Genomic DNA, 14,257 nt, shown 5'->3' with positions numbered 1-14,257 from the left:
AAACAGCAGAGAGACGACCTGTAACGATGATCTGACGATCTGCTTTGGCGATCAGCTCAAGAAGAACAAAAGTGAAGCAGCGAGGGGTGTTTAGGGAGTGACGACCCAACAGTGTTCATCAGCAAAAACACCATTTTCTTCAGTGTTAAACATCAGCCTCACCTCTCGGTCTTCACATTATCACCACCATTCCTCTTCCTTAAAAGCTACACAATTCAACTCATGAGCAAGATGCAGCTTTGATTTTTTTGCACTTTGGGAATGTTTGAGACGCTCTTTGAGGTGTGAAATCCGTAGACGTGGAGGAGAAAACCAGCATCAGCGCTACGTTTGGCTTTGAGTGCCAACAAGAGCACCAGTAGGGGTTAAAGGAATATTTCGACTTATCGGGAAATATGCTTATTCATTTTCTTGAGTCAGATGAGAAGATCGATACCTCTGTCATGTCTTTCCAGTAAATATGAAGCTACAGCCAGGACACGATTAGCTTAGCTTAGCTTAGCTTAGCATAAACACTGGAAACCGAAAATGCTCAAGCAGTAATATGATGTAAATCTTCTATCAGTCTAAAAATGACAATTTGCATTTTTACAGTCAGTTATGTGCTTAAGTTCATGAAGTGAAGAGGACAAGAAATTGCCCGCCACTCCTCCCCCGTAAAACAGCAAGTTCTCTTTTTCACACCTCGTGTTAAACAAACGAGATAATTAATTAGTGAGCTTCAGAGGTGTTACCTTTGGACGGAACCAGTCAAGCTGTTTCCCTGTTTCTAGTCTTCAGCGTACATGTAATGTCAAAAAAACTAAATCAGACTAAGAATCAAAGGGCCACTGAAGCACCATGTTGGCATATGGTGTAAGTCCTTCGTCCGTGCAAACTTCTTCTGCATTTCTTATTGTTTAAACTAAAGAACAAAGAAATCAAAACCCAAAGCGGCCCACCCAGGTGCATGCTGGTCCTCCACCTGCCTACCTGCTGTGTATAACCTCAGGCAGCAAACCCTGCTCACAAATACAGCAAAAGCAAAACAAAATACTAATCATACAAAAACTAAATGTGTTAGCAATAAAATAATTATACTGAATAAATGACTAGCAAAAGAAAATACGATCCAAATGTTAACTAAACAAAGCAAACGTCTAGAATATTTAATCAACCAACAGTACTTATCATTATAAAACAATACGTTAATATTAACAACAAATAAATAGCTTAGAAATAATAATATACATGACAGAGGACGGAGAAAGTGAATAAGCATCTTTCTCACAACTATGACCTCTTTCTTAAAAGCAGACATAGAAAGTCGGTTCAGTTTCCACGTCTTTTCACGTGTTGCTCATAAAAAGGGTTAGTGGAGCTCTGACATGTTTTCAGACAAACTTCTCTGTGTCTGTGGGTCCTAGTGCAGATTTTCTGTAATAACATTAGAATCCAGCCTTCCTCAGCCCGCTGAAGTGTTACTAACGCCGTCTGCACTGCTCGGCGTAAATCCCCCCCTGTGGAAAGCCATCCCTCCCCGCGGAGAAGGTCGGACAGATTCTGCTGCTCAGATGGCCATAACTCTATGGCTCCCTCTTTTATTTGTTGTGTGTATTAACACGTGTTCCTTAAGTTTGACTTTGCATATTGCACTGAAGTTAATCTGCCTTGTTTTAGCACAGTGTGCGACGAAACTACTCTGGTGTGACCCGATCCAGTATCACAGCTGTTATACACAGAAATCAGTGATGGTCTTGTTCTGATGAAGTAAACTGTAAAAGATCATCTATTAAGAATGTGCTTGAAGCTACTGTATGTACTCAGACTGGTTTATCATGTTGATGCTTTAGTTTGAGTTCTTCACAGGTGGTATCGAAGTTTAACGCTCATGTGCCCATAAAACTTCCCTGAATTCAAACAGGGCCTTCATGTGTACAGCTCTAAGCCCGAGGTGAGAGGAGATAGGTTGTAATGCCAAAGTATCGCTCACATTTTAGCTTTATTTATCATCTTTGTCTCATTTGACTGATGTCACAGCCACCATTTATCATTTTCTCCCAGTTTGAGAAACATTTGCACATTGGCTCGGGTATCAAACGGCCTCCAGGCTTGTGGTGCGACTTCTTAAAACCACAGCTGATACGAATTTGACAAAAGCAAATAGATGTTTTGTGTCGTGAGGTGTGTGTGTGTGTGTGGTTTTGTAGCTCTAAAGGTAAACGCCGTGTATTTATAAGAGTTATGTAATTGACACAACTCACCTTCAGTACCAGCTTAGCACACAGGAGGGCGATATTGCACAGAAAAGAAGCAGGAGCCTGAATGCCTGAAAGATGATTGTGGATTTTAAAATGATGGACAAAGTGTTTTGATACAGACATTTCATACCCCAATTTCCCCCCCAAAATTAAAGTGTAAAATTACAGAGAAGTCATCTGAAACCCCCCTTTTTATCCCCTGAATGCTCTGCACATCGTCCATACTACCCATTTGAATGTTTTAGCTCAATTTCAGGGACCAAATGTGAGTCGCTGCTGATGACTCACCTGCTGTCATAGCAGTGATATCTCTGTGAAGCTGTTTGTGCGGCAGTTTCTGCATGTTTGTGTGTACGTATGGTTCATAGGAGACGTGACATGTGAGTGTTGTTGTCGCTGTATTCGGTGTCGACCCGTGTGGTTGTGCATGTGAGTAGTATAACAGGATATTAATTTATTTTCTGTCATTAGAGGGGGTTGTTCACATTCTTCAGCCGACCCCCGAGGCGTCAGAGTGGGTGAGGACCTAATTGTTAGTGACGCTGTGTTCAGAGGAGTCGACGCAGCAGTTCACTAAGCAATGTCTTACATAAAGTGTTGGAAATCTTTTTATTCAATGTGTTAGAAATGACTTTTCTGCCGATGAAACTGCAAGAACTGGACTGAAGTTGTTAGATCAGTGCACTTACTGTACATCCTGAGCTGTAAATAGCCATAGTGTGCAAAGATCTTCACCAGAAGAGTGATGAAAGTGTATCTAACAGCTGAACTGAACAAACTAACCACTGGATAGTATTTTGATATTCACACAGTCGGAGCATTCACACCCAGTGCCATGACCGGTCACAACGTATATTTTTTGTTTTCTGCTCCAGGTTCTGTGATTCAGCCGCCGTCTGAGTGGCTGTGTGACCGTGTGTGTGTACTGCAATATCTAAGGAGACACCCAGCAACTAATAATCCCCTCTAGATTTTAAAAATGCCATCGCTCTGCAGCGAGACGCCCAGCTCAATAATCCTGTCTCTGTCATAGGCTTATAACTAAAGCTGCCCGCTCAGTCTACCGTCGTCCAAATGCCACATATTCCCCCCGGACACATACTGTTTACCCGCTGCGATTGCATGTGCAGTGCAGCTCAGATTATGTGTGAATGGACTTAACGGACAATCCAACAAGAGACAATGTTGTACAAAACCCAAAGTGGCACTTGTAGATAATGTACGATATGTTCTTTTTTTAATTTTGTACCAGCCAAACCGCTGATATTTATAACTATTGCCTATTTATGTACAAATTGTTCTCCTGTACATACTCAACAGTCGGTTGAAATAAAAATCTTTTGCAGAATAAACGCTCAGGAGTGCTGTTATCTCTCTTTACCGCCTTCATAGATCTGTAGTATCCCCCGAATGTGCAGCAGCAGCAGCAGCATCAGTCTTTCACAGGATCCCTGCTGATAAAGACTCACTGCTGCCCCCTCCTCTTCATCCATGAGCTGTCCTCCTCCTCCTCCTCGGTGCCCTTGTGGGTCGTCATCACTCTCCCTCCAGTTTCTGGCTACTTAAGTTTCTCCTTTCAGGTTTTTGTCAGTCGCTTCCGTCCTATTTCCAATCATTACCTGGAGGTGAAAGAGCACAGAAATACTTCATTAGCTGAGGACAGAAAATGTTCTCCAGGTTTAGCAAAGTTGTCAGTGTAAAAAGTTAGAAGCCCAACATTTTTAAAAATAATTTCCAGAGGGAGCTGCAGTACATCAGCTCTCTGAAGGCTCTGTGGGTTCAGTCTGACTTAAAGGTCCCTTTTTATGCTAAATCCACAAAATCCCTTTTCAACATGAATATGTGTCCCCGGTGTTTCTCGACACCCTCAAACTATGGAAGAAGACCGTCCCCACTCTTTTTCTCCTGCTCCATGTTTCACTTAATGTGTGTGAAAAAGCTCTGTTTAGATTTGGCCTGTTGAACACGTGACCTCCTCCTGCCCTTCAGCAGGCCGACTGTCCTCGCCTGTGAAAAACCTCCTGAACCCGCCGGTGTTTCTCCCTCATTCACATCATTCAGCTCCTGCTAACACGATGATGTCGAAGGCGAGAGCGAAGCAGCAGGTTGTTCTGTACTTCTTAAATGGAGCGTTCAGACAGAGGCTGCAGCAGCCACGTCTGTGTGAGATGATAATGTTCTTTTTGAACGATAAAGCATGCAGATCTAAGCAGGTATAAAGTTCACCATGTTCACCTTGTTAGTGTAGCATGTTTGCATGCTAACATCAGCACTAAACACAAAGTACAGCTGAGGCTGATGGGAACGTTATTAGTTTTGCAGGAATCTGCTCATTATGATGGCGCTACTGACATGATCTCCTCCTTCTTCTGTGTTTAAAGACTCTCTTGGCTAAGTTGATTATTTTTGGGTTTGGACTTCCCTGGTTATGTTTTTGATTTTGTAACCGTCCTTGTTTCCTGTTTTATTTTGTAGTAGATTTGTTTTGCTTCTTTAGACTTCCTGCCCTTGTGTGTTAGTGAATGTCTGCACCTGTTGCTCTTTGATTCACCTTCCCTTGTTAGCCTTCACATCAGCTGATCTGATCATTCCTTCTTTGTCAGTGTGTTTTTGGTTCATGTCGTTGTGTTTAGCTGTTCACCTTTACCTGTTCCAGGATTTTCCCCTGCACCTGTCTGCCCAAGTCTGTAAGTTTTAATTTTTTACAGTTTCTGCCTTCTTCTGTGTTTGTGTCCGTTCCCTCCATTCCTGTCTGCCAACCTACCCGATATACGACAGCTACAGGAAAGGTTAACAGACCACCGAAGTTATTACAACTCATCCTGGGGAAAATACAAATAAATCAACCAAATTTCATGAAAATCCATCCAATAGTTGTCGAGAAATTTCATTGAACAAAGTTAGGAGGTCATCAGAGTTGTTATGATTCATCCTCTGGGGACCAAGAATGTACAAACTTTCATGACGGTCTGTTAGTTGTTGAGATGACTCCTTTTGAGCGGAGCGACCGACAGACTGACTTCCACTGAGCCGCTCTGACTAAACATTATTTGAACATGTGACCTCTGACTGTGATTAACGTCAAGTTCAGATACATGAATCCACATCAATATGAAAAATAACAAACAAAAGAAATGGTCATTCCACAGTGATTCAACGTTAAAAGCACCACCTTGTGTTATTTTGTGGGGGCTCAGTTGAGGGTTAAATTGGTTAATCTACAGATAAACATGCATAAAATTCCTTAACACAGCATAAAGAGTAGGAACATTCATAGTCCCAAACACACGACCGACCTGCGCTTGTCCAAGCATGATTCTGAATGTTTCATTAAACGCCACCTGAAGCCTCCTCATTCCTGCCTTATTATATCTGTGTATAGTGGAGTACAGTGGACTCTGAAAAGGGCCGTTTTAACATCATCTGTACACACAGTTTATGGATCACATTATCAGCAATGATCCATGTGATGCAATGATGTGAAGTGTTTTTTTATATTCGCAAAGTTACAGTAAATATGCCGACAATTAAGATGAGATAAGAGAGGCTTTATTTATTCCACACCGAGGAAATTCACTTGTTACAGCAACACAAGACAGGATATTGCAAGTATCACAGTTTTGATGTGTACTAAATTATTATTAGAATAAAAATTATGATTTGCATTTCCCCCCTCAGAAAGAGCCCCGTTGGCATCGTTCTTGTAAATGATTCAGTCCGTCATGAATCCAAATTAGCAGTAAGAGTAACGAATCAGACTCATTAGTATGAGTTACTGCTGTGTCGCCCTCAGTGAGGCGTCATCAAGCTGGCACCACAACAGCCCCGTTTGTGAGGGCGTTATAATTCAGTCTCTCTGTGTCTATTGTCCTCGGGGTCAGAGGAGCCACCTCCATTCGTGGTTTGTCTCCTGGTGGCGCTGAGGCCACGTCGGCTCAGGCACTTATATTTTCTGTACGTGCTCTCCTGCAGAGACCATTTTTAGAGAAGCAGAAATTGTGTTTTGGCGAGAGGAAGTTGGCTGTTTTCATTTGGTGGTATGACACCCAAAAAAAGCCTCCAGTACGTGATGCCTCATCGTTGTAACGACAGGGGCAGGACCTCCTAAAGTATGTTGATTGTACCCGAGACTCCACCGAAGAAAACAGCTCAGACCCAGACACAATTGGTTATCTGATTTGACATTTTGTTGCTATTCCAGCCGTGTGATGTGCTTTCCTCCCCGGCTTGAAAGGATTTGACCGCCGGCTACTTTTTCAAGGCTTTTTTTGGATAACATGTCCAACCCTCGGCACTGCCAGTTGTCTATGCTGTTGAACATGTTTGTAATGCGAAGAGGAGGAGGAAGAGGAGGAGGGCTATGAATAACTATGATGGAATTTAATCAGCATGCTTGTGGATTTTGAAAGGACAAAGGTCCTGAGTTGTTATCACCTTGTTTTTTGTTATTTTGTTCTTTTAATGGCGGAGAACAGAGCCTGTGACTGTGCTCCTGGTTTCCAGTCATCAGCAGCCATGTGGACGGTCGTTTTATAACCAATATGAGAAAGAGGCTGAGCAGAGCTGATAAGAGGTCAGCGGCTGCTGAGAGGGCAGGAAGTGTTTCATAAGAGGCCAGGGAATGTGCCCTTGGTATTTATCGGCACTTGATAAACTGGCAAAAATACACAAGTGTACTGTTCAGCAGAGACAGTAATGTTAACTGACCCCAAATCCCATTGAATCACTGCAACATGTGGATCCTGTATCTATGCATTTATTAGATATTTTATATACCAACGGCTGTGGTTTGAATTGAATGCTACCGAGAAAAAGTTACTTTAAGTGAAAAGTTGTGTTTTTAACTGTTATTTCTTGGTCACATGACTTGTGTGTGCCAATAGTTACACCAAAGATCCTCGCAGGTACCTTCAAGATTCAACTTGATGGTTGTTGTGGCTGGATGTGTTTCCTGTGCTGTTTGTCCCTTTAGCTCCCCTGTCTATGGCTCCACCCGGGTCCTCGACACCTGATCAGTCCTGAATGAGCTGCACGTGGCCCCTGAGAGGAAGAGGATAAAGGCCCCGGGCTCCATTTGCAGAGGGGAGGCCTCTGGTTGTGGACTGCTGGTCCTCCTCCTCTATGGGGTTTTTGTTTAGCGTCCTTGTCTCTCAACTGTTGTGGTTGATGTCAGTGTCCTGGTTGTTTCCTCGTATTTAATCGGTTTCTTTTTTGAAGGTGGTGGTTGAGTAATATCAAGTGTCAATGGGGAAGAATTATTCACCCCATAAGTCCAACAAATGGTGGGATGTAACAATGGTGTTAACTCTACAAATTCTATATTTAATCCATCCAATACTTCAACCAAATAGTTTTTCAGTATCCCTGGTGATCCTGAAAACTAAAATGTATGACTTTGAGATGCAGATAATTAAATGGAAATAGCAGAAAAATGCAGTTCTCGGTCAGAGACTGAATGAATCTAAATTCCTGAAACTATCAGCTGATGAATCTTCCAGAGATGGATGTGATCAGCAGGAAGTCACCTTGGTCATTTTTCCTGAAAACGCGAATTTTGGTATGATTAATGTTGTCATTGGTGCTGTATCTCAGCTGTCGTTATGTCATTGTGTTTCCAACTGTAGGCATGTCTCACACACACACACACAGAGGTAAAAACTTCCTGCACACCTTCCTTGGTGCTCTGGAGACTATATTGTGTGCAGTGACTGTTTACAGTCTGTCACAGCCTCTTTGCATATCCAAACATTCAATCACAAAGAGCTGTCCTTTCATTCTGACCACTGAGCCACTCGCTGCTATTGTCTTATTGATTCCTCCACAGGAAATACTCAAGAGTTGAGTGTGAGGGCAGACGAGGGGATTGCATGCTTGCTTTGAAAAAAAAAAAAAAAAAAACACCCCCTCAACAATGGTTGGAACGAGGCCAAGTCTTTTGACCCAGCAGATCACTTCACATTATTGACCCTGCCTTTGTGCTCGCTGACTTGACTCCAGTTGCTCATAATGTACAGTATATAAAGCACAGACAACAAACAGTTCATGAGGCCAGTCTCCATCAGAGCGTCTGCCGTCTGGACGGAGCTGTGATCTCCGCCTGGGTTTCCTCCGTCCCGACCTCCTGGACTGTAATATCCTAAACATGGAACATATTCTCCTACAGTGCCAACACAATGAAATCTGAGTGTGTTTATGGACAAAAGAATGTCAGAAATGTGCTTGATTTCTTTATTGTTTTCCAGTAATTCCATATTTAGCTCTGATGTGATTTCAAAGAGACTCTGATCCTTTTCATGGATTAATAAGAATAAACAGGCTATAACATTTTTATAAATACTGAAGATCTATATAGATAGAGCAGTTATAGTGTAAGCACTCTGAAATTTAAGTGTCTTTAAAGGGTAATTTCAGTATTTTAAAACCAGGATCCCATTAATTCATACTGTCATTTGGGTGTGAAATGCCTGTTAGGTGCAGAAAGTTCTGGCCTCAACGGGCAGTTATGAGACTGCGATGGCTGTAAAGTAGTCCCATCCTGATCAAAGTAGTCCTGTGAAAGTGTTTTTGGCTCAGACAGGCTCGGGTTGTTGTTCGAAGTGTCTGACAACATTACAGAGAGGATCTCTGCAGACACAGACCTGTAAGATCCTTTTTCTTAAAACCAGAAACAGCCATTACATCACTCTCTTCAAAACCACCAGACTGTATTGACAAAGCGGAGCAGCTGGTCTGTCGCTGCATTGATCTGTTTGTTTAGGTGGTAACTCACCAGTTCCTGTGTTCTGTGAGGTTAAAAAGATTACATGAAAGTCTGTTTTGTTAATGACAGCGGAAGTGACCCACTGGGCCAAAACGTTTGGTACTTTACAGTCATTCCAAACCCTGCATATGTATGAATAGGACCCTGGTTTAAAATATACCAGAGTTGCCCTTTCAGTGTGAGGAGTTAGTGAAGTTGAACTTTTGAAAGGAGTTGAAATGTCAGCTGATAAATTGGGCTGAAAATTTCAGTTGAAGTGGAACTTCTGAAAGAAATGACAGTTCGACTGTAGAAGAGAAGATGAAGGACAATGTGTTTGAACAGTGAGAGTTTTGGGAGTCTGAAGAGGTGAAAAAGTGTTTAACTTCTTTTCTCTACTTATAGGTGATAAAGTAGGTGACAAATTGTATCATCAGATTATATTTGACAAAGTAATCAGATTACAGGAAATGTAGCCACAATTAATACAATTAATTTTGGAAGTCACCTCCTCTTCCTGTCTCTGAGAAAAATGGCCTTCTTCTTTGCCACCATTGTTCTGCAGAGCGTCTGCTCTTCGATAAGAACAATGTGGGATCCCCTGCTGGGTTCCTCCTGCGCCGATGATTACTTTCTGATGAGGGACTATTGTCTCGACCAACAGTGGTCGCGTGTGAGGGACAGTGTGACAAACGTCAGCAAACAGCCGCTGGTTCTCTGGCTCTGTCTCCAGCACCAGACGGGAAGAACTTTGATGAATGAGCAGGAATCCAGGAAACCTTAAATCCTCAATGTGGGGCCTCATATTCTTAGGAAAAATAGGGCAGGACCTTTACATGCCCAAATTCTTCAATATGCATTTGATCTTTGGGAGAAACTTGATTTTATACTCAAAATAAACGTACCTGTAGTATTTTGAGGTGCAAAATGGAGAGTTGTACTGTATCTTTGAGGCGTGATTAACAGTGAACCTGAGCATTTTCTGTTGGAGTCAAAGAATAAAGTTGCAATTATTTGTGTGTGCACTTCTGACACCAACGTCTGGCCAACTATTCCATCTGCTGCTAAAGAGCAAAACACATTTTGGACTGTTTTTTGTTTTTCAGTGAGCTTCAGAGCTGTGAGGACTGTTGTAGATCTTTGGACTTTGTCACCAAACAAACTTTGACAGCAGAACAAAAGTTATAGAGACACAAGATGATTAATTACAACCAGCCAGTAGATTTCACAGAACTGTACGGCAAGCTATTAACGATGATGATGAATAATTAATGGACTGTCACAGCTGCAGTCTTTCAAAGCTGCACATCAATTCTCCCTAAAAGCCACAAGAGAGCAGCATCGCATCCCTCACTCCGAGCTGCAGGCTGTCCAGCTCCGACTTACATCACCCACTGGGATCCCCACAGTGATTCATCCTCTGAGCCGCTGGGACCGGCGACTGAGTCAGAGAGCCCATCACTCATTTAGCCGGTCAATATCCGATCCAAGCAGTGATGATCCCCTGTAAATCGAGGCATTAGCCTTATATTCACCTGTGGCACAGCGGGAGTGATGGCCTGCTGCCTCGTCTGAAGCGTCTGTCGCTCACAGTGCTGTGGCTCGGCCTGGGAGAATAATTTAGAAAAAAAAGAAACAGGGAGAATGGTCTGCAGCTGATGGGCTGTTTTTTGGTTTATTTTTATCATTATTTATCCAGAGAAATCATTGACTTACAGTTGCACACATCACATCTGTGAGTGACATCCATGTAAAGAGGATGTTATCAGCAGTAGACTGACAGGTAATTATCCATCTTTCCATCCATCCATTATCTGCGTGTACCTGCTTATCCTGCACAGGAGTCTGTCAGAGCCCACAGTGGGTGAGAGGTAGAGTCCTCCTGGACAGGTTACCAGTCCATCACAAGGCTGACACATATAGACAGACATTAGTGGCTGTGGCTCAAAGGACGAGTGGGTCATCCATCAATCAGAAGGTCGGTGGTTTGATCTCCGACTCCTCTACGTCAAGATGACTAGAAAGGTGCTTTACAAATACAGACCATTTACCATTTAGTGTTACGTCAAACAAACACTGTGCATGTTCAGTGATTCATTCACTGAACTTACTACACAGCCAACGTGAGCCCTGAGTGAACTGCCAGAATCAGGCCCAGCGAGTTTAAGAGTTAATGCAGATGTGAACTGTAGCTCCCTTTTTAAAAAGTCGTTAAAAAAAAACAGCATTCGTGTCCCAAATTCTGCGACAAAGCTTTTAAAATATCACAAAGTCTAAACAGAGTTTGGTGTGTTTGTTAAAGCGACAGCACTTTGGTTCTGATTTGTTAGTCCAAGCGTAGGAGAGATCCTCTCTCCACATTAACCCCATTAACTTTCCTGTAGCGCCACCATCAGACCACAACATCCGTGTAAGAGCGCATCCTGGTTTCACTGGCTTTTCTCTTGGAAAACATACAAACATATATAATATATTTCTAAAAAAAATGAACTTAACATCTGAAAACATCATTAGGGAGATAATATCATCACCATCATCCAGCAGCAACAGGATATGGAGATTAAAACATTGACTTGCAGGGATTTGAACCAGCACCTCTGGTCACTCTGCCTGTAAAAGCTTCACATCAGCAGAAATGTCGCCGTCTTGGAATTAAATCTGCCCTTTTCTTTCTTTGGCCTCTGGTTTAATCTTGTTTCCTTCCTTTCCTGATGGACAAAAGCGATTTGACGCCGTGATAAGAGGCCCTATCAGATGCGAAGTGTGCGTTCGAGGATGACACGTTTCACGCAGTGTGATGATAAGACATGTGATGATAAGGGCATGTCTCACAGCTGAGATAGCATCACGCTGCACACTGAGTATGTCGGATGCTTTTTCACCAGACTAAAGGATTTCCTCCTCCATCCACTCCACTGCTCTGTTATGTAACGTGTTCGCATCAGTGCTAACTGCAAAGTGTCTGGTGGTTTCTTGATCTAAATGAGTTTTGCTATAAACAAGCTTCATCCTCATGAATAATGGATTCCCGCCATAAAAACGTTTGTCCCTGCTCTTCAGGGCCGCTTCGTCTAACCCGACATCCTTCCAGAACAGTTATGTAACATCAGGGGGCGGAAAACTTTTCAAGGTGGGCATCATCTTAGGGGCGCACAATCCTTCACCTTTCTTTGTAGTCACTTTGTCTGTTTTTTAATGTCTTTGTGATTGTTTTTATCTTTGATCTTTTAGCATCTCTTTTGTCTCTTGGTCTTCATCTTGCATTTTTGTGTCTTTGTGGCCATTTTGTTTCTCCTTTTTGTCTCTTTCTAGTCATTTTGTGTCCTTTGTGTCTCTTTGTGGTCATTTGGTGTTTACACCCCTGAACCTAGTGGGGACGTTCAGTAATCCGTCAATGATACGAACAGGCCGGCTAGCTGACTCTGACTCTGAGGAGGTGACCAGAGGGGCCTGGACCACCCTTGGCCACCCTGTCAGCTCCGCCTCTGTGTCGCACAGAGCTGATAAGTTAAATACCACAGAGAGGGAGGACGGCATTCTTCAGATGGAGGGACAATGGTGGACCCTATCAGGCCCCCTCCAGACCTGCCTGCCTGGACCTCAGCCTTCCTGCCAGGCCCGAGCGCTGACATTTTGATTGAGCACGCTGGGCCGTAGCGGTAACAAGCCACTGCTGACATGTCGCTGCTGATTTGGGCTTCGTTTGCCATCCTGTGACTTTGACTCGGTGAAGGGAGGGACTGGGGCACATTACTCTCACTGGGGGCGCTGACCTTCCCGCCTCTGTAGCTTTGGAAGTAGATGCCGTTGTACTGAGCAGGAATGTGACAGTGATGTGCCGGCAGGTGTAGCATTATGTAATAAAACATAATGCTGGATTTGTGCTGACTGCAGTCTCTTAAAATGGTGATTATGCACAAAAATCTGATCGGTTCTGGTCAGAGGCAGTGTAGGGAGATGGCGGGGAACACGTTACTGTGTGTGTGGCGCTCTTCATGTTTCATGTGTGCTGATGTTGAGCAGCTAGGTGAATCCTCCAGTGACACACAAAGTACATGAGTCATCAACACAGACTGGATATAAGATATAAGATGTATATATATATGTCACTCACTGGATTGTGGACCGTCCTTTTGAAGCCTTGAGTTTGGCTTTATCGCCGTCGCCATCTTGGTCTTTTGGAACCAGAAGTGATGTTCGCTCCTCAAAGACCACCTCTGATTGGTTAGTGAAAATGTAGTCCTCCCCTGAAGCACACCCTGCTTTATCACCTGTTTTACACTAAGTTGGGCCAAAATCTACTAAATAAATATCATGATGGGTTGAAGAAGAGTTGAAACTAGCGACTGAGACCATAAACTCACAAGGAATGTGTTTCCTGAGGTAATAAATCAATTGAGAAGGTGGCTTGTTCTATAGACTTCCATATAATTGGACTCTGCTGACTATCAGAAACAATGCAGGCAGGTTGGCTTCACTTATCAGACCCAGAAGTTACGTCCACATCTTTTATACAGCTTCTGGTCGTGAACAGATCTATTAATATCTCCACACTTCTGGGCACATTAGAAGGTCTTAAACCTGCTGTGAGAAGCAGCTTTGGGTTTTGCTGCAAATTATTTGACTCAGTGAATGCCCACTGACTCAAACTGCCAAAAGTGATTTATTTCAACTCCCCCATTCTTTGGCCTGCTTTGCTTTTTAAGTTCAAGATATGAAAGAATCTAAATCTGAAATCTAAAAATGTATTAATGTTTAATTTTAGCTGAGAGCTTGGTTATTGACACCCCAAAACCTGTGATTCAGGAAAACTACTAAGAGGATGGACGTAAATAATCAACAAATTGTTTTTCTGTAGACGAATAAAGATCATAGAGCTATCGATCCCGCTGATCTCATTATTACAGCATTGTTTATAGAGGAGAAATCATCCTACAGGAGGCCTTTTAATCTCATATTTATTTACATCTTTCTGGGTTTGGTTGAAGAAGATGCAGATATTATAAAAACACTGTACAGTTGGGTAACATCAAAACAAATGCTCCCTTTTTTCTTCTTCTTCTTAGAAATAGGCGATGGGTGGGTGGGCAGATTGTGGGGTAAAAATAAAGAGCAAAGAGAATGAGTCACCGTTCCCTCAATCCCAGTGTGGTTATAAATACATCCACATAGACACTCGTACACGGCATACGATTCTCCACGCGTGGCTGACATTACATAAGCCGGAGCGTGGGAGGTGTGATGCGAGGCATGTATAATTCATCAATGTGGGACTCAA

At 42.8% G+C, this 14,257-nt stretch overlaps 2 protein-coding genes across 2 annotated transcripts in view; one reads left to right on the top strand and one right to left on the bottom strand.

Annotated features, from left to right (window-relative positions):
- The window catches only part of nedd9 (neural precursor cell expressed, developmentally down-regulated 9), a 142,240-nt gene that overhangs the window by 87,339 nt on the left and 40,644 nt on the right, over window positions 1-14,257 (bottom strand). The window lies entirely within an intron of this gene.
- smim13 (small integral membrane protein 13) overlaps window positions 1-14,257 on the top strand; it is a 117,953-nt gene that overhangs the window by 96,781 nt on the left and 6,915 nt on the right. The window lies entirely within an intron of this gene.

Source organism: Pempheris klunzingeri, chromosome 16, assembly GCF_042242105.1.
Source record: "Pempheris klunzingeri isolate RE-2024b chromosome 16, fPemKlu1.hap1, whole genome shotgun sequence".
Lineage (NCBI taxonomy): Eukaryota > Metazoa > Chordata > Actinopteri > Acropomatiformes > Pempheridae > Pempheris > Pempheris klunzingeri.
The sequence above is the reverse complement of the archived record's forward strand: the minus strand, read 5'-3'. Positions and strand labels throughout refer to the sequence as shown.